Source organism: Onychomys torridus, chromosome 17 (genome assembly GCF_903995425.1).
Source record: "Onychomys torridus chromosome 17, mOncTor1.1, whole genome shotgun sequence".
Taxonomy (NCBI): Eukaryota; Metazoa; Chordata; class Mammalia; order Rodentia; family Cricetidae; genus Onychomys; species Onychomys torridus.
The window spans coordinates 62,372,586-62,391,869 of record NC_050459.1 but is presented as its reverse complement, the minus strand read 5'-3'; the positions used below and the strand labels follow the sequence as shown (position 1 = coordinate 62,391,869).

General features: G+C 52.6%; 1 protein-coding gene across 20 annotated transcripts in view; it reads right to left on the bottom strand.

Moving 5' to 3' along the window:
- The window catches only part of Myo9b (myosin IXB), a 99,083-nt gene extending 79,812 nt beyond the window's left edge, over positions 1 to 19,271 (bottom strand). For all 20 annotated transcript variants that reach the window (XM_036209161.1, XM_036209169.1, XM_036209168.1 and 17 more), the window contains exon 1: positions 19,196 to 19,271. The gene's annotated coding sequence lies outside the window, so the exon portion shown is untranslated. The remainder of the gene's footprint in view (positions 1 to 19,195) is intronic.
- Between the last annotated feature and the right edge of the window lie 13 nt (positions 19,272 to 19,284).

The window sequence follows — 19,284 nt, the reverse complement described above, 5'->3', positions numbered from 1 at the left end:
CTCCACCCTGAGCCACGCCCCCAGCCCCTCACTGGGATTCTAGGCGGGGCTCCACGCTGACCACGCCCCCAGCCCCTCACTGGGATTCTAGGCGGGGCTCCACCCTGAGCCACGCCCCCAGCCCCTCACTGGGATTCTAGACAGGGGCTCCATCTAACGCTAAAAAAAAATTTTTAATAAATACATTACTTCCGAAGGCTGCAAGAACAAGGAATGAGTTGATGCTTATAACAGCCTGCCTGGTATCTTGCAGAAAGAGACACAAATGCAGTATGGGTCAAGTGCGTGAGACCACTGTGCACCACCTGAGGACAAATGGGGCCTTTGCTCCAGGCCAGCAGGAGAAGCTGGTCTGCAACCTCAACAGTAAATGAAACCCAGCAGGAGTGTCTCTTCCAGAGCTGAGAAGCCTTAAAAGGAGTGGCAGCCTGAAAGAGGGGCTCTGAGGGATGAAGAGGAGTTTGTTCATGGGGCTGGCCAGTACAAGGAGGGTGTGATAGTCTCCACTGCTTGCTTTATAAATGAAGTTCTCTATCAAGGCAGAAATACTATATGTGGCCACTTTTGCTACAATACCAAAAAGAATGGTCACAAGAGAGACCGAGGGCTGACAAGGCTGCCATATTTATCTCCCAGTCACTTCCAGACGTTTGTGGCCTCTGACTTTGCAGAAGTGTGACTGGGCAGCACAAGCCTGAAAGAGCAGCAGCCGAGGGATGGCTCTGGGATCCTGAGCCGGGAAGTAGCAGGAGGGACAAGGCTGAAAGAAGCTTCCCATGGGGAGGGGGCAGCAACAGTTCCCACAAGCACCATGGGCATGCTCAGGGCAGACAAGACACAAGCTTCACTTTCGGGTCTTTCCACACATTACTAAGGAGCCATCTTTTGGTAGAATCTGGATCATTTGAGGCTGAGGTGCAGATCAGTGGTGGGGAACTTGCCTGGCAGTCTTGAGGTTCTGGGTTCTATCCTCGGGTCCCCAAAATAAAATATTTGGTTCAATACATACAGGCGCACCTGACTAACAGCACACACCTGTCACCCCAGCTACTGGGAAAGCTGAGGCGGAAGGATGTGGATTAAAGGCAAGCCTGGACAGACGAATCTCTGTAAGTTCAAGGCCAGCCTGGTTTACATAGTGAGTTGTAGGACAGCCAGCGCTACACAGAGAAACCCTGTCTTGAAACAACAACAACAAAAGACCATCCTGGGCAACTCAGCTTGACTGTCTCAAAATAAAAAGCAAAGAGGACTAGGGTGTCCAGCCAGAGACCAAGAGCTAACAAGTCTATGGTATTTACCTCACAGCCACTTCCAGACGTTTGCTGGGCCCTAACTTTGCAGAAGCGTGACTGGGCACCACAAGCCTATATGGCTTCAACACCCAGTATTTCAAAACGGCAGGAAACACACAATTAAACACTCAGCCCATATCCAGATCTACAAAGATCAGAAGAAAAATTCACACATGCGAATCCCAAATAGACAGTTTTGTCTTGACTCCCTGAGTCCACACACAACCCTACCACTGCCTTTGGTATTTAGGACAGTTAGAAATGGAGGCCACAGAGCTGGCTCAGCAGCTAAGAACACTGGCTGCTCTTCCTTCCAGGGAACCCTGGTTCAGTTCCCAGCACTACATGGCGGCTCACAACCATCTGCAAGCCTAGTTCCAGGGACCCAGTGCCTCCTTGTGGCATGCCTGGGGATGAAGCATGCAGGTGGTGCACAGACATACATGCAGGCAAAACACCCATTCACACAAAATAAAACAAAAATTTAAAAAATAAAAGCATCTAGACATGGCTCACTGTCGCGCACATGCACGCGCACACACACACACACACACACACACACACACACACACACAAGGGTGTGGGCACATGACATACTGTGTTACTGGCTGACTCCAGGGCACACACTATTGTTGTTGCTACTTTAGGCTTGTCTTTTCAGACAGGGTCTCACTATGAGGCCCTGGGTGCCCTAGAACCCATTATGTAGACCAGGCTGGCTCAATTCACAGGCCTGCCTCTGCCTCCAGTGTGCTGGGGTCACAGCTGTGCACCTTTTTCTTTGTTTGTGTGCACCTGTGCCATGTGCACATGTGGAGGTCAGAGGAACACCTGCAGGAATCAGTTCTCCTTATGTGTTCATTTGCTGTTTGTATGTGCATGCCATGACCTCATATGGAGGTCAGAGGATTACGGCACAAATCAGTTCTTCCTTCCACCATGTGGGTCCTGGGGGTGGAACTCAGGTCATCGGGTTTAGCAGCAAGCACCTTTACCTGCTGAGCCGTTTCACTGGCCCCTGGAAGTCTGTGTAAATTAACTGTCACTTCAGCAGATCCCAGGCATTCCCACCCCCATAAGTCTCTCTGGAAAAACAAAGTGGGGGACGGTGAACATCCCAGCAATGTGTTCCTAAGAGCCCTATAGCGATCCCAGCAGCATCCACAGCCACAGAGGAACCACTGCAACACGGCACAGCCACAAAAACAAGCCATCCTCTGCCACTAAGACGGAGCCACTGGACTGTAAAAACCCTGCCCCAAGAGTACACACAATGGGGTTGGGGATTTAGCTCAGTGGTAGAGCACTTGCCTAGCAAGTGCAAGGCCCTGGGTTGGATCCTCAGCTCAAAAAAAAAAAAGTACACACAGGCATGGCAATTACACTCTTGGTTCTAGACCCGAAAGCACTGAACAAAGAAACTCAAATCCCAGTACACAAGCGCACACAGTGTGGCTTGCATTACAAGGCAGAAACCCACCAAATGTTCACCAATGGATAAAGGATAAGTTAAACGTGGAAAACCACTCAACCACGAAAAGGAAGGCTGCACTGGACAGAACACAACATGGGTGAAGCCAGGAAACATCAGTTGGCAGGTCCTGGGCTCCACCCCCTGAAGTGTAACCTGGAGGTGGTTGTACCTGTCATCCCAACACTGAGGCAGTGGAAGCAGGAAGACCAAGACTATCCTTGGGTACAGGAAATTTGAAAGCCAGCCTAGTCTGCACGACAAAAACAAAGAGGTAGACAACACCGCCGACACTCAGTGTGTGACCCCACTGGAAAGAAATGTCTGCAGCAAGCCAATCATAACGGCAGGAAGCAGAGCAGAGCTGCCGGGGGCAGGAGTGGTGGGTCTTCCAGAGCAATGGACAGGTTCTAGAATGGACAGCTGGGCCGGGCGCTGGTGGCGCACGCCTGTAAACCCAGCACTCGGGAGGCAGAGGCAGGTGGATCTCTGTGAGTTTGAGGCCAGCCTGGTCTACAGAGTGAGTTCCAGGACAGGCTCCAATGCTATGAGAAACCCTGTCTCGAAAAACCGGAAAAAAAAAAAAACAAAAAACCAAAGAATGGACGGCTGGAAGGATTGCACAACACTGAACCACTACCCACAGAGGAACCGTCAGCCTTTGAGTGGTGAATTTTACATGACTTCACTTCAATGAAATGGAAGCTCTCAGGCCATATACTCCACACAGACAGCATTCTCTAAAATATAGCTGGTCTGATAGGAAGCTGGCTGCCTCAGGGCATGGTGATAAGGAGGGTTAGGAGATTCATGTATCTCTGACCTTGGTCACAGCATCAGGCTCATACCACAACCATACAAATCCCACACAAGGCTTCCTGGGAAGCAAGCACACCTTTATAGACCATTTGAGAATTATGTGATGTGAGTTTGAGGATGATCTGGGTTCCACAGATAAAGGTGCTCGCTAACAAGGCTGATAACCAGACTGAATCCCCAGGACCCACACCTGGTTGAAGCAGAGAACCTACTCCCACCTGACCTACATGTTGTTTTGTGACCTCCACAAGACACCAACACACATAACAAATAAAATGGAAAACTAAACAAAAACCCACAGAAGAATAAAAGACCAGGCTTGCCAATTCACACCTGTCATCTCAGTACTTTCGAGGCTGAGGCAAGAGGATACTGAGTTCGAGGCCAGCCTGGAATACAGCTAGAGACCCTGTTTCATGCAGCAAGGACAAGGGTGGAAGGCTGGAGCACAGCTGGGGCTCTGGGTGGGGCCTGCAGCCATGCTCCCCCAGCAGTGTAGGTCATTCTCAGTCACTCACAGGATGTTACAGGTGGTGGCACCAGGGGACAAGAGCAGTCTGTGTGGGGACATGGGGACTCAAACTGAAATTCTGCACCTTGACCAAGTCACACGCACCACACGCCAACAATCACTCACTGCCTGTGGACTTTCGTTGTGGCCTGCAGCTACAACGGGGTCCTGGAAACAACAGCACCTGGCGATGGTGCAGCTGGCTCAGTCTGTTGTGTGACATTTGACAAAGAAAACGAAGGCTAAGGATGTGCATCTGAAAAAATCTGTCAAATAATACTGCCTGTAGACCCACAAGTACCAAGAAGAGTATCTGCAGCCCATAAGCTCCTGTGGGCAAATCTGCACAAATACGTGCACATGTGTATACCCATGAACACACAGGCCTGGTGCACCCAAGCCCCTCCACACCTTTGCACATGTAAGCCTGCACATATCCACTCGTGGGACCATATCCAACACCACAGAAACATGCCCACAGCCAGACTCAGAGAGAACCACCCCTCCTAGGGCATGTGTTCCGGGAGGTGACCCCTGGGTGCATGCTAACTACTAGTCAAGGAGCTCTGGAAGGTCTGCCACCAGACTGCCTGGATACAAGTGACCAGACATGACACTGGTCCCCACCCACTACACCCCTAACAGGGACCATCTCCCAAGGGAGAAGCCAGCGGAGACTGCTGACAGGGCCTGGCCAGCCCCTGGAGCACTGCCACCTGTCCTGCCAAAGGCCCTTAGCTGAGCCCCTCCGACCACGCTGCAGATGTAGTCTGGGTCGTTTGTGCCCAGCTCTAGCCCTTGCTTCAGAAACTGCTCTCAGAGGCAAGAATAAGACTCATGGGGACAGTTAACAGGGCCAGCTCAGCAAGCCCCATCCCAAACCGGAAGGAAGCTGATAAGGCTTCTTGCCCAAGATGCCTGCTGCCCTGCCAGGTTGTGGGCAGAGGGGACAGAAGCCAGTTAAGGTCAAGTAAAGAGACTGTTCCTTTGCCAGCACCTCTTCCCATGTTGGACTGTCTGCTTCCTGGGAAACCCTCCCATGGGATCTGCCTAGAGAGCCCTTGGCAACTAGCCACCCTCCGCAGGAGCATCCTAATGCAAGGAGGAAGAAGTCTGCTTGAAGGGAGCACCATACCCACCTTCAAACCAGAGTCCAGCTGCGCACAGGTACAAGTAGGGGGGTTGCTTGAGCCTAGGGTTTCAAAACCAATGAGAGCCTGGCTCAAAAATAAACAAATAAAACATACGCACACAGATACAGAGAGACAAAGACACATTTATAGAGAGATCCAGGCAGGCAGTGGTGGCACACGCCTTTAATCCCAGCACTCAAGAGGCAAAGGAGGCAAATGCAGGCGGATCTCTATGAGTTCAAGGCCACCCTGATCTACAGAGTGAGTTCCAGGAGAGCCAGAGCTACACAGAGAAACTGTCTCAAAAAGCCATAACCAAACCAAACCAAACCAGAACAAAAAAAGAGACAGACCCAAGGACTGGAGAGATGGCTCAGTGGTTAAGAGCACTGACTGTTCTTCCAGAGGTCCTGAGTTCAATTCCCAGCGACCACATGGTGGCTCACAACCATCTGTAATGAGATCTGGTGCCCTCTTCTGTGTACATAATAAATAAATAAATCTAAAAAAAAAAAAACAAAAAAAAAAAGAAAAAAACTCTAAAAAAACAGAGAGAGATCCTCCACTGGGGGGGATTCTAGGCGGGGCTCCACCCTGACCACGCCCCCAGCCCCTCACTGGGGATTCTAGGCGGGGCTCCACCCTGACCACGCCCCCAGCCCCTCACTGGGGATTCTAGGCGGGGCTCCACCCTGACCACGCCCCCAAACCCTCACTGGGGGATTCTAGGCGGGGCTCCACCCTGACCACGCCCCCAGCCCCTCACTGGGGATTCTAGGCGGGGCTCCACCCTGACCACGCCCCCAGCCCCTCACTGGGGATTCTAGGCGGGGCTCCACCCTGACCACGCCCCCAGCCCCCTCACTGGGATTCTAGGCGGGGCTCCACCCTGACCACGCCCCCAGCCCCTCACTGGGATTCTAGGCGGGGCTCCACCCTGACCACGCCCCCAGCCCCTCACTGGGGGATTCTAGACAGGGGCTTTACTGCTGAGTCAGTTTTGATAATTACAGCTTCATGGCATCTTCCTCAAGGGGACTTATTGGCTTTCTGTGTCTTCCGGCACACCTTCCTCATGCTATGTTCAGAGTCTGGGACCAGGAAGCTATCAGGCTCTGGCTCAACATCCTGTCTTAAGTGGATGTGAAACCAACACCCTGAGAATCCCCGAGTGTCTGGAAAGATTGCACACATGGGACCACGAGCCAGTGTCTGTAGCCCCTGTGGAAGACAGATTGGTCGCATGACAGGCTTGGACAGTGCTAGGCACAGGAGGTCCTGAGAAATTATATTCTGTCTCGCTTTATTTTTTATTTATTTCAAGAGTCATATTCTGTGGTGCACACTAGCCTTGAACTCAAAGGGGATGATGCTACTGCCTCAGGACTGCAAGTGTGAGCACCGTGCCTGGTGCTCTCTTGTTAGGACCAGAGTTTTCCTGTGTAGCCCAGGCTGGCCTGGAATTCCACTGTCTGCCTCAGCCTCTGGAGTGCTGTAATCACAGACAGGTGCCATCATGCCAACTTCTCGGTTCTTAAATACTGAAAAGCGAATGTGCTTGACCTACCTTGAGTACCAACTACCCCATACCCACCCCCCCATGCCCACCCCCATATGTATGCAGAAAAAATAAAAAACCAAACTGCCAGAAGCAGTCCCTAAAGAATTGTACAAAACAATTCCGTTAGAGCTGGGGAGATGGCCCAGTGAGCAAAGTGCCTGTCATCCTGATCCCCAAAAGCCACATAAAAAGTCAAGCATGAGCTGGGCAGTGGTGGCACACGTCTTTAATACCAGCACTGGGGAGGCAGAGCCAGGCGGATCTCTATGAGTTTGAGGGCAGCCTGGGCTACCAAGTGAGTTCCAGGAAAGGCGCGATGCTACACAGAGAAACCCCTTCTCGTCTGGAAAAAAAAAAAAAAAAAGGCAAGCATGTATCCAGGCGGTGGTGCTACACACTTTTAATGCCAGCACTGGGGAGGCAGAGGCAGGTGGATCTCTGAGTCTGAGGCCAGCATGGTCTACAGAGTGAGTTCCAGAACAGCCAGGGCTACACAGAGAAACCCTGTTTGAAAAACCAAAACAAAAAGGCAAAGCCAAACGTGGTACTGTGTTCACAACCCAGCACTGGAAGAGGAGACAGAAGGCTCCCAGGTTCACTGGCCAGCCTTCTAACTGTGTAGCTTCTGGTCCCATGAAAGACCCTGCCTCAAAAGACTAAGGTGAAGCACAACAGAGGAAGACATCTCACATTATCATCTGGCATCTACATGCATGTACACCATCATGTACTTGAATATACATATTCAGACACACACATACACACAGACACACACACCCCACAACCCTTTCGTCACAAAATCAAATCAGCCTAGTAGATCACCCAAGGGGAGCTTTCAGGAAAAAAATGACTGTGGACAGAAAACTGGGTAGTAGAATGTAGACCTTCCAGCCAACAGAATACTACTCAGCCACAAAAAAGAATAAGGTTCAGGCCCATGTAATAGTGTGGATGAACCTCAAAAACACAATGCTACAGTCAAACTTCCCAGTTCAGACTGTGATCCCAGCACTTGGGAAGCTGAGGCAGGAGGATTGCCACTAGTTGAGGCCAGTCAGGAGTACATAGTGAGATTGCTCCCTCCCCCAGGGAAAAAAAAAAATTAGCCAGGATGCTGAGGGCAGGCAGCCAGACTAAAGAGGGCATGTGGCACATGAGTCATCAATGAAACTCCCAGACAAGCCACTCCATAGAGGATGGCACACCAATGACATTAGTGCCTGTCCTGGGCTGGGGAGGGAGCAACCTATGGTAAAGGATTCCCTCAGGGGATGTGGAAAGGTCCTCGAAGCCGATGATGTGCGTGCGTGCGTGCGTGCGTGCGCTTGCAGCACACCGCATCTCTGCTAACATCACAGCTAGCGGCACAGTAAGCTGGGATGTCCCATGTCTTGTGAGACAAGGTCAAGGCTGCTCCAGAGCACAGGACTGACCTCCTGTCAACCTCCCCGGTGTGCCAAGCACAGGTGAGTGCGGCCATACCTGGCCCAAACAGTCCTCCTAAAACCTGAAAGACAGCTGGGGAGAGGGCTTGGTCCTAGGACATTCACTACCCAACAATGAGTACTCAGGCTTGAACCCCCAAACCCGTGTGAAAGAAGCAGATGAGGACAGCCTGGTGTGGGTAGTAGTTTCAGGTCGGCCAGAGCTACACAATCAGAGTCTTGTCTAAAACGGACACACAAACAAATCCAGGCCTGGCTGCATGCGCTGCCCCCGCATTTGGGGGTGGTATGCACACAGGAGGAACCTGAGAATGTAATGGCCGGCCAGCCTCACCCAACAGCAGCATGTCCTCTCTCAAGGGACAGAGGAGCGACAGCCTGCTCTGGGCTCCACATGCATGAACATGCAACACATGAATTCAACACACACACACACACACACACACACACACACACACACACACACACCTGCATATGCACACCAAGCTTTGAGTAGCAATCTGGACTCTAAGAAGACACCAACTCTTGACGCATGCAAGAACTACATGAGGCCCTGTGGCTGAAATGTGGGCTGGACACAGGCAACCACTCTTCAGGCTCCACACATGCCAAGCCCCCTGCACGAAGAGCCAGGCTTGGAGCCATATTCTGGCAACCACTTTGGAATTCACCAGAGGAGGCAGAATGGGGCCCCACAAAGAGCAGGGCAGCCGTCGCGTTTATATAAGGCCATAATTTGAAGCCAAGTGTTTAGCGGATGAAATCATTCCCCAGTTAAAAGGAGAAGGCTGGCCGTAGGGCAGGATGGGCTGAGTGGTGGGGGATCCACCACAATCCATGGTCCCTCTGTCCCCTGTGGCCCACAGTTTCTTTTTGTATTTGTATGTGTCTGCACTCCCCTCTCCCCAAGACAGGGTCTGGTTATATAGACCAGGCTGACCTGGAACAGCCCATTCTCCTGCCTCAATCTCTAGAGGGCTAGGATCACAGACATGCACCACCACGCCCATCACCTAATTACTATTTGGAAGAATCTGAAATGCGCTGACAAGTGGCTGAAACCAGCTGATCTGACAGTTGCAGAGATCAGAGCTGAGGAGCCTCAGGACAGCCCTAACCCAGCATCCATCCGAGCCCCAGACAGAAGGCAGTCCCATCCAAAGGCCAGCTGGGAGTTAAAAGAGCACTTCACAGCTCAGTTTCTAGGACGGATGGTCCAGTGACAGCAGATAGGAGATCACAAGAGGAACTTCCTACCCCAAGTGGAGATGACGTGGCTCATGGGTGGAACCCCTGCCTAGAACCTCACAGTGAGGAGCTGGGAGCGAGTATGGTTCACCAGTGGAGCCCCGACTAGAATCCCCAAGCGAGAGGCTGCAGGCATGTCTCAGTGCTACAGTGCTTGGCTACCCTGCAGAAGGCCCTGGTTTCCATTCCCAACACTGCAAATAATAAAGGAAACAACAATACTGTAGGTGGCCCTAGGAATGCAGCATGGGTTGATTGGACTCCAGCCAAAGTCTAGCATGGAATACCAGGAGAACTGTAGGTGTCTAGCGGCCCAGACATGCTGAAAGGCCACATTCCAGGATGGCCAAGGGCCACAAGCTGGGAGCAAAGTAGAGGGCTGTAACTTATAGCCAGAGCTCTCAGTGTGAGCCAGCATGGAGGGCACCATTCTCCAGGCCGGAAGTTGTCTGGGCTGCTCGCTGAGATCCACACCAAGAACCTTGGTGTATGAAGCTACTTGGGAAGAGGGTCTTGACAGAACCCGAGAGTTGAGAAGATATTGTAGGAAGTTAGAACAAGCCCTAAACGCCATGCCTGGCACTCTTAGAAGGCACAAGGCTGGCGTGGTGGCACATTCCTGTGTCACAGCACTTGAGTTTCAGGTTTTTGTTTTTTATTTTCTTTTCAGCACTGGGAATGGAACCCAGGACTTCATACCCTCTTGGCAAACACTCTACCACGGAGCTACAGCCCCAGGGCTGATCCTGCACTGGAGAAACTGAGGAGGCAGGAAGGTCTAGAAGTTCAGGCCAGTAGGGCTACTCATCAGCACCGTCTCAAATAAGAACATAATAAAGGACACACAAATTCGGCGGAAGGCAGAGATAGAGACTAGTGGTATGTGACCTGAGCCACAGGCCACCCAAGTCCCGGATCCTTAAATAGGCAGGAAGGAGCCTCCAGGATTTGGGACTTGGCCTCTAAAACAAGAAAATTCTATCTCTGCTGTTTTAAGCCACTTATGACAACCCAGCACGCACATCTAGGTGCCCAAGAGGTTCTGGGGTGCTGACAGCAAGCCCCGGAGGAAACTGTGGCCTTCTGTCTCCCCTAACTCCACAACTGGACTCAAAACACGCCATTCTTCCTTCCTGAGGCTCTTGCTATCTGAGGGAAAAGGTTCCGTGGAGACAGCACCACCCCCAAGACTGAGCTGGGCCACCCTAATTACCATCTGACACCCACTCTTGTGACCCATCGCTCAAGGCAGCTCACCCTACCTGGGGTCTACCTGTGTCTTGAAAAGTCCATCGCTCTCAACAAGGTCTCCTGCAGCTCAGGCTGGCCTCTAACTCACCATGCAGCTAGGCTAACCTTCAAGTCCTGGTCTTCCCTCCTGCCTGGATGTCAAGGCTGATAAGGAGCTCAGTGCTGTGGATACCCTAGGAAAGCCCTCCACCAACTGAGCCCTTGTCCTGTTACACCTGTCGTCTTTGAAGCAGAGTGTCTGTAGCCCACGATGGTCTGGAGCTCCTGATCTTCCTGTATCGTTTTCCCCAAATGCTGGAATGATAGCCTATGCCCCTCCACCCTCTTTTCCAATCAATGAGCACCTCTCCAGTGTCTGCAGGGTCTGGTCCTGGGTTACTAACTTGAGAAAGTGGCCAGGAGGGAGGTGAATGGCAGGCAACCACAGCAAAAGCACTCTCCCACAGTCACATGGTCCCTAGGTACCCTGGACAGGACTGGTGTGCTCAGCACCATTTTTGGCTACGACTGCTTGGGTGGACCACTACTGGCAGAAGTAAATCTGGGTCCTCCAGGGTCAGGAAAACCATCCACCACAGCAAAGGACTTGCCATGAGGAGTGGGGAGACCCACAAACCCACATGTTATGGGGAGGTGGAAACGCAGGGAAGCAACCAGAGCTGGGCACAGCTGGAGGGAGCCAGGCATACAAGGAGCATGAGGGCACAGGCCAGCTGGGGCTAGTTTGGGAACAGGGGGTCCAGTGTGGATATGAGAAGAGCCAAAGTGGGAAGGAGCTCAGAGGGTCTGGGGAAAGGAGGCCCCATGCAGGGGTTTCTGCAGATATTGGGGGGCTTACAACGGCAAAGGTCAGACCTCTGACAAGAGGCAGGCTCTGGCTGCAGGTGGGACGCAGAGCACAGGCCCTGAGACTAACCAGGTTCTGGATCATTCCCCATGCCCCACAGGCTGCAAAATAAAGGCAAAGGACCCTGGCAAGCAGGTGAGTGCCAAGCACAGAATAGACATCTCTGTGGACCTCTCTAGAATTTCCACAGACTACCTGTCACTAGGCCCCAGGAGCAGGCCCCAATGTCCTGCCTGCTACTTAAAAGCTGGTGATACAGGGCTGGAGAGATGGCTCAGAGGTTAAGAGCACCGGCTGCTCTTCCAGAGGTCCTGAGTTCAATTCCCAGCAACCACATGGTGGCTCACAACCATCTGTAATGAGATCTGGTGCCCTCTTCTGGCCTGCAGGGACACATGCAGGCAGAACACTGTATACATGATAAATTTTAGAAAAAAAAAGTTGGTGACCCAGCTGAGTCTTACTCCAGTCACAGAGCCCTGGGAGGGCAGGAAATCATTCAACCTCCAACCCTTTGTTACTAAACAGGGTCTCCCATGGAGCTCATACTGGCCTTAAGCTCCTAACCTTCCTGCCTCAGAGTGAGTAGGGCTCCCAACTTGTTTTGAAGGGCAGTAGACTTACAGCCTAGGAGGGAAGATCAGTTAAGGCCCAGGGATGGTAGGATCATCAGCAACCTAGTATCAGGCTCTTGTGAGGGTTTCCCCAGCCTAACGGCTCTGCTGTGTGGGAACTCCCTAGTGACAGCACACCACGGGACTCTCCATCTCACACAGGCTGCTATGTGGGTCTGGTCCTCAGGCTGGGAATGAAGTAGCCACTCAAAAAACACTGCCTCTTAGATTTCCAAAGGTCAAGAATCCCCTGTAGGAAATGCCTGGGGCCACAGGGATTTTAGATTTTGAACCTTTCTGGATTTTACATTTACAAATACAAAAAAAAAAAAAAAAAAAAAAAAAAAGCTCGAAAGCTCGGTAAAAAAGGAGCTTGGTAAGGTGACGCATGCTGTGATCCTAGTACTGGGAAACCGAGGCAAAAATTTGTACAAAGGAGATTGAGCGGGGACACGCCTTTAACCCCAGCACTTGGAAGGCAGAGGCAGGCGGATCTCTGAGTTCCAGGCCAGCCTGGTCTACAGAGTGAGATCCAAGATAGGCTCCAAGCTACACAGAGAAACCCTGTCTCAAAAAAACAAAAACAAAAACAAAAAAAAAAGTCACGTTGAAGATTCCACCCAACTATAAGCCAAAAAGCTTCCACATCAACCCCTGACATCATCGGTCAGCCCTCCTCCCATCAGACCCCCCAGGAGACCCCCACAACATTTGACTGTCTCTGTTGATGGCAATGCATCTATCTCATGATGCCTCATGAAGAATCTTCCATCTGTAACATCATGTGAATGGCTTGGAAAGTGCCAGGTTGGGAGGATTTGGAGATGGTCCTCTGCCCTGGCAGAGCCCTTGCCCAGCATGTGGGGCCCCAGGTTTGGTCCCAACCCTGAAAACAAACCAGACATTCACAACAGCAAACTCCTGTCAAGTTCCCTCCGAAGTCCACAGGGACCTGGCTCCACCTTCAAGACCCAGCGTGGCCTCTGTGACCTGTGAGAAGGGATCCAACCAGGAGACTCAGTACCACATGCCCTGACCTTGTGTATGTATACCTTTGTGACACTCACCACCCAACCCACTGGAAACCTATCCACGTGGGGGCTCGGCCGCACTCACATCACCAAGCAAAGCCCAGATCCTAGGGCCAGCATGGACGGTAGCATGGAAAGCATGTCTCTGGGCTGACTGTACTCAGGAAACAATGTCATCCCAGGAAGTGAGTGTCACTGACTCCTCACAGAATGCTGCTCAAGTCCCACAATGCACAGCACAGCCTGCTATAGAGAATAATAACCTGTCCCCAAACATCTTCGAGACGCACACTTTAAAGTGAGTATCACACAACTTGGGGGTTGCCCTGGAGCCTCAGGGATACAGATGGTAGCTTGGCTCCTCCCCATGCCCACAAGGCTCAAGACAGATCCAGCAGAGGTGTGAGAAGTGACCTTGAGGGATGACCGCTTGCCTTAGCAGCCAAGTGCACACACCTGTAGTGACACTCCATCTCCCAACCTCTCCATCTTTCCCTGCTACACCTGCAGATCCAGGTCCCCAGGGGATCAGATTCTTCTGCTCCCATTTCCTTTCCATAGTTATTCCCACCCAGATAAACTCCATCTCCACATGACAGTGAGATCCAGTCATCGTCCCAAGCCAAAACCAGGGACCCCAGCATCCTCATCAGGAAATGGGTGCCTGGGGAAGTCCCAGTGACCTGAGGACAGAGACAGGAGTCCCTAATGTCATCTCTCAGCCCCTTCCTGACATCACTCACCCAAGAACAGGCCCTGACTCTGGGAGGAGTAACGGGAAACCCATGGTCTGGGTGCCTGCTGCTGATGCACAGCTGTGGCCTTGCTGCTCAGGAAGGAGCATCATTATCTCCAAGGCCTGGCTCCCTGGTACTCCATAAGAGAGTATTTATTTTCAATCAAGTGTGTTTGTGTTGACTGTGTGCAGTGTTTGTAGAGGACAGAAGACAGTGTCAGGTTCACCTGTCCACAGTGCCTGCTGCGAACTGAACTCTAGTCCCCTGGAAGAGCAGCAAGGACTCTTAACCATTGAGCCATCTCTCCAGCCTCTCCCATGGCTCCAGGAAGAAGTTTTCTGCCCTGGACACCTTCACAGCTCCTGCCAGGGTGTGAACTCCTGAGTGCTCAGACAAAACAGTTCCTGTTCCCCTCACTGTCCCTGAGGGCCAGCTCCAAGCCTGGCTCCCAGTCAACCCTCCCTCCTCACTGAAAGATTCTGAAAACCTTCCAGAAGCTCCTTTCGACCAATCATCCCAGACAGTACTGGGTCCATGATGGCGTGGCTTAGGGATGTTGTTCTCTGTGACACAGAAATGCCTAGAATACGGCATCCAATCTGTGCTGTTTGTAAGTTTCACCTGGCCCGTTACCCAGTACTCACAGCTCTGAACGGGACTCTAGAACTGCCCCTTGCAAACCACGAGAAAGCCAGGTGTGGTGGCTCAAGCCTATCATCCTGCACTTGAGAGGCTGAGGCAGGGAGAGTGGGAGTTCAAGGCCAGTTTGGACAACTCCCCCTACACTCACACAAGAAAAAAGTCCCCAAAGATCACCAGCTCCTTCCAGGCAGAATCCCAGCCTCTCTGGATTCACCGTGAACAAAGGAGGGTAGGATCCAGAAAATTCCCTCACCAGGAGCTTTCCAGAGTTGATGTGGCCACCCAACTTACCCACTCCTTAAAGTGTTTATTCAACAGAGAAGAAACTGGATGAACACAGCATGGTGGGATGATCTGTCTCCCCAAAGTCCTCTCCTGGCTGAAAACCAAGTTTGTCACTGGTCCAGTGTCAAGGGCCAAGATGCCCCCACCCTTCGGCTCATGAACTCAATTCTTAAAGCCCAGGATGCTTACTTTCTTTTACTTTTTGTTCTTTTCTTGAGACTCCTGCTGTACAGCTCAGGCTGGTCTCAAACTCAGGTTCCTCCTGCCTCAGCAATTCTGCTGGGAATGCACATGAGCCCGCTCCAAGCTGCCCACCCCTGCACTTTAAAGACTGTATCAGGAAACGAGGTTTTTCACAATGATGATTACAATAAAGCGAGGTCCCCAACATGGACCTTCATCTGTGTGGCTGGTGTCCTCCTAGAAGGAAGTGAACACATGGACAGGCTCAGAGGAAGATGACAGGAGACAAAGTGGGGAGGGGGCCACCCAGGAGCCTCGGGTAGACTACCACGCAACCCGTCCTTGGTCTTGGACTCTTGGCCGTCAGAACCTCATGGCAGTCAAGCCCTGTGGGTTGTCCATCCAGTCTGTGGCAGACGCAAGCCTGTCAGAATCAGCTCTAGCTTGACTCCACCTCACACGTACACACATGTGCGTACGACATAATGAGTCAACTTTGCCAGCTTATTCATCACCCCACAATCCTCCAGGCTGAACCCCTGAATCACTTCTCAGGGATCCCTGACTAGGAAATGAGCAGATCCCTAGCTCATAGGCTGCATTTTTCCAACGTGCCTAATTGTGGAGGCTTTTCCCAGCCAAAGTGGATAGCAGTGCAGAGACAAGGCCCTTTGTTCTGCCCCTCCGGGGACCACGAGGGCAAAAGAGAAGGGCCTGTCTTGCTCTGTGAGGAGGCCACGCCTGGGCCTGGCTGAATGGTGGGCCGGGCAGGGGCTGCCTGGCACAGCTGGGTTGGGGACCTTGAAGACACAAAGGCCTGGCAGGTGGGGGGGCACATCTGAGAGGGGATCATCAGTCGGATGTGCCCCACAGTGAACAACCTTCCCCCACTGAGGTGAAGCAACTATGTCATGGTCATTGGTGAGGGAGGGGTCAAAAGAGGGGACAGCAAGGGACACACACACCAACTCCCAAAGAACTTCAACAGTGTGGGAAAGGATGGGTACCTTGGGGGCCTTGGCCCATGGAGGAGATAATGCACTTTATCAGAAGCATGGCATTCAGACAACCCCTGAGAATGGAGTCTGGTACAGCTAATCTTGCAAGAAAAGTGACAGTTTGTTCCCAGATGGGGACAGAGTCTCCAGAAACCCAGGTCAGTGATGAGACAAGGGCAAGAGAGACAATGGCCCTGCTGTGCCTGCCAGGCTGCCCCATCTTGCCCACCTGCCCTGGTCCCTCTTCCCACCAGCAGCCAGCAAAATGTAGCATCCAAGGTCTCCCCACCTCTCCCCCGACTCCTGCAGATACCAGAAAGGGCTGCAGCCACATTTTCACACACAGCACCTATTCTCACCTTGGGTCCAGTCTATGGGGCCCACACCACATCACACCACCTGTCTTCATCTTAGGTTACTATCCTCAAGGTGATGTGAGCCATAGACACCACAGCATCACAGGGTGGACAAGGTGGCCACACCAGATGTCAGGACAGTTTGCAGCTAAGTGTGGATTAAGGGCTATGGTAGAGGGTTGGGGTTCAAGGACTTGTTGACATTGTGCTCTTTTGGGGTGCTGGGGAAGCCTGCACCTTGCATGTGCTAATAGCTAGAGCACAGGTCTAGCCTCCCAGCCATGTTTCCTGGTACTAGAAAGCCTAGGGATCCATCTTCAAAGCCAGCACCTGCCTGAGTCCATTTTGGGAAATTGGAACAAAGACCCTCTCCTGGTCTGGTGGTTGCCTGGAAAAGACAGCCGAGACAAACAGAAGCAGAGGCCACAGCAAGTGTGCCAAAGAGCAAAGCGATGGGGTCTCTGCTCCTGTCATTGTGGGTTCATCACCAACATGGCTTTCCATGTTTGGTTGGGGGCCAGCCACCTCTTCCAAGGAAACATAATAGACTCCCCCCATCCCACGCCTCGTTTTGGTGTCCCAAATTCTGGCCCACCTGTCACTGTGAGGCTCTCCGGATGGGAGTGCCATTCTTTCTATGAAGAGGGACAGGAGCCGTCCCTCTGAGGCACCAGGAGATCTCGGCTCTGCTCTAAGGAGGCGGCCAGGCACTTGGCACAACCAGCTCTTGCTCAGTTAGACTTTGGACCTACCCAGCACATGCCACTCCAGAGAGATGAGGGAGGGGAGCCACAGTTTCATGGTCTCTTGTCTGGAAGGGGATCAAGCCAGGAGTCCTGAGTCCCCAAATGACTCACATGGTCACCAGCTGGACTTGAAAGAGGGTTTTACCTGACCAGGAGGTCAAAGCCATAGCTTTGTGCTCTGTGCAAGAAGCATACTGGACACCTGGCTGGGGCTGGGGCTCCTTGGTGGAACACTTATCCAGCATGCATGTGTAAGGCTCTAAGTTCCATGCCCGGGATTGCAGGGCAGGAGACAGAGAAAAGTCAGGACTGCATAAAACCAAAGGGTATGTACCAGAGACAGGAAAGTCAATAGGTGGGCTTGGCTCTTGAAAAAGGCTGACATAGCCCAATCCAGTCACTTTGCAGAGGAGGAAACAGTAAGAGAGTGTTGCACCAGACACAAGGCACTTCCCCCAGGAGACCCCCACTAAGTCACATGCCAAGTGCACAGAGGAAATCACATGGCCATGGCATAGGAAGATTCAGGGCCTCCCTGGGGTCTCCAGACCCCAGCAGTCTTTGACATTGCAAGAGGCATGACTGGACAGTGTGCCCTGAAGCAAGCTAAGCTGAAAGCTTTCTTCCAGAACATTCTGGAAGTGAATAGGGCAGTCATGTCTCTGAGACTTTCTTTATATTCAGATTCGTGTACCAAATAGAACTCTAAACCTGGCCTTCCTTCTGCAAGCACACAGCAGATCCAGGCAATGGGGGAGGGAGAAGGGAGAAAGTCATGCCAATCAAAACTAGGCAGCTCCAGGCCTTTGTAGGAGCAGACAGGCCTGTGACAACTACTTTACAGTTGTCCATGTCACCTCCAGTCATTCCTGGACACCTTAAGTTTCTGGAGTCTTTCAGGGCAGTCGTGGCGCACGCCTTTAATCCCAGCACTTGGAAGGCAGAGGCAGGTGGATCTCTGTGAGTTCGAGGCCAGCCTGGTCTACAAAGCAAGTTCCAGGAAAGGCACAAAGCTACACAGAGAAACCCTGTTCAAAAAATAAATAAATAAATAAATAAATAAATAAATAAATAATAAAAAGATTCTGGAGTCTCAAAGACCAGACAATAAAACTCAAGGGAAGGAAGGTGCTGTCTTTAATGCTGGCACCCGAGCTAAAGAGGCACAGACAGACGCTCCCCTGTGAAGCCTGGAACTAGGAGACCCCAGAAAAGTAAGGGAGGGCTTGCTGGCGGCTGTGCTTCCCTGGGGCTGAGCTCACAACCACTGCCGGGGGACACATTTCCTGTATGTCGTTTTTACCCATTTAAGTCAAAGGATGCGGCTCTCCTGAGAGGGTGGCTTCCACCCTATCTATGCAGCTCCCTTCCTTCTGAAACGCAGTCCAGGAGTGTCAGAACTCCTCCCTAGCTCCCCGAGAACACAGCTAGTCCTTTCTTGAGCGGAAAGTGAAGCGCGTTCCAAAGTAGAGAGACCCAGAGGGCGCTGGGACTCGCCCGCGGATCACCCAGCTGTCGGGGTGTGAAGTCAGGAAGATGAATCAAGAAGGGGAAGGCGGGGGCGAGCCTCCAGAGGCTGCACCCCGTCATCTCCGGGGCCGCTGGAGCCCTTTCCTCCTCCTCGGCCCTCCTCGGGCCCTCTTTGGAGCGGTTAGTGCGTGGCTTTCCAGGCCCATCCTTTGCACGCTCCACTCCCAGCAGCGGGCTGCCACAGCCCTTGTCCCGTTCTTTGAGCGCGCGGAGACCTCGCTGACACCCGAGGGCTCGCACTGCATTTTTAGACGCTTCTTTCCCTCGCCTGGGCCCTCGGCGCCGCCTCCCTGGCCTCCCCGGTTTCCTGAGACCCCCCAGCTGCCACCTCAGCCACGTCCTCTCCGCAGCCGCTGCTCAAAGGCGCCGTCTAGCCCCGTGAGCCCGCCAGCCTCGTCCCCATCAGCCTCCTCGCGTCCCCCAGGTCGCGTCACGCGACCCCAGCACCGACCGCGGTTCGGATCTCCGCTCACGGCCGCCGCGAGAACTCACCTGGACCGCGAACGCCGCGCGCCGCCGGCCCCGGACCGGCTCCTCGCCCGGACGCTCGCCAGCCCGCCCGCAGCTCCAGACCGCCCCGC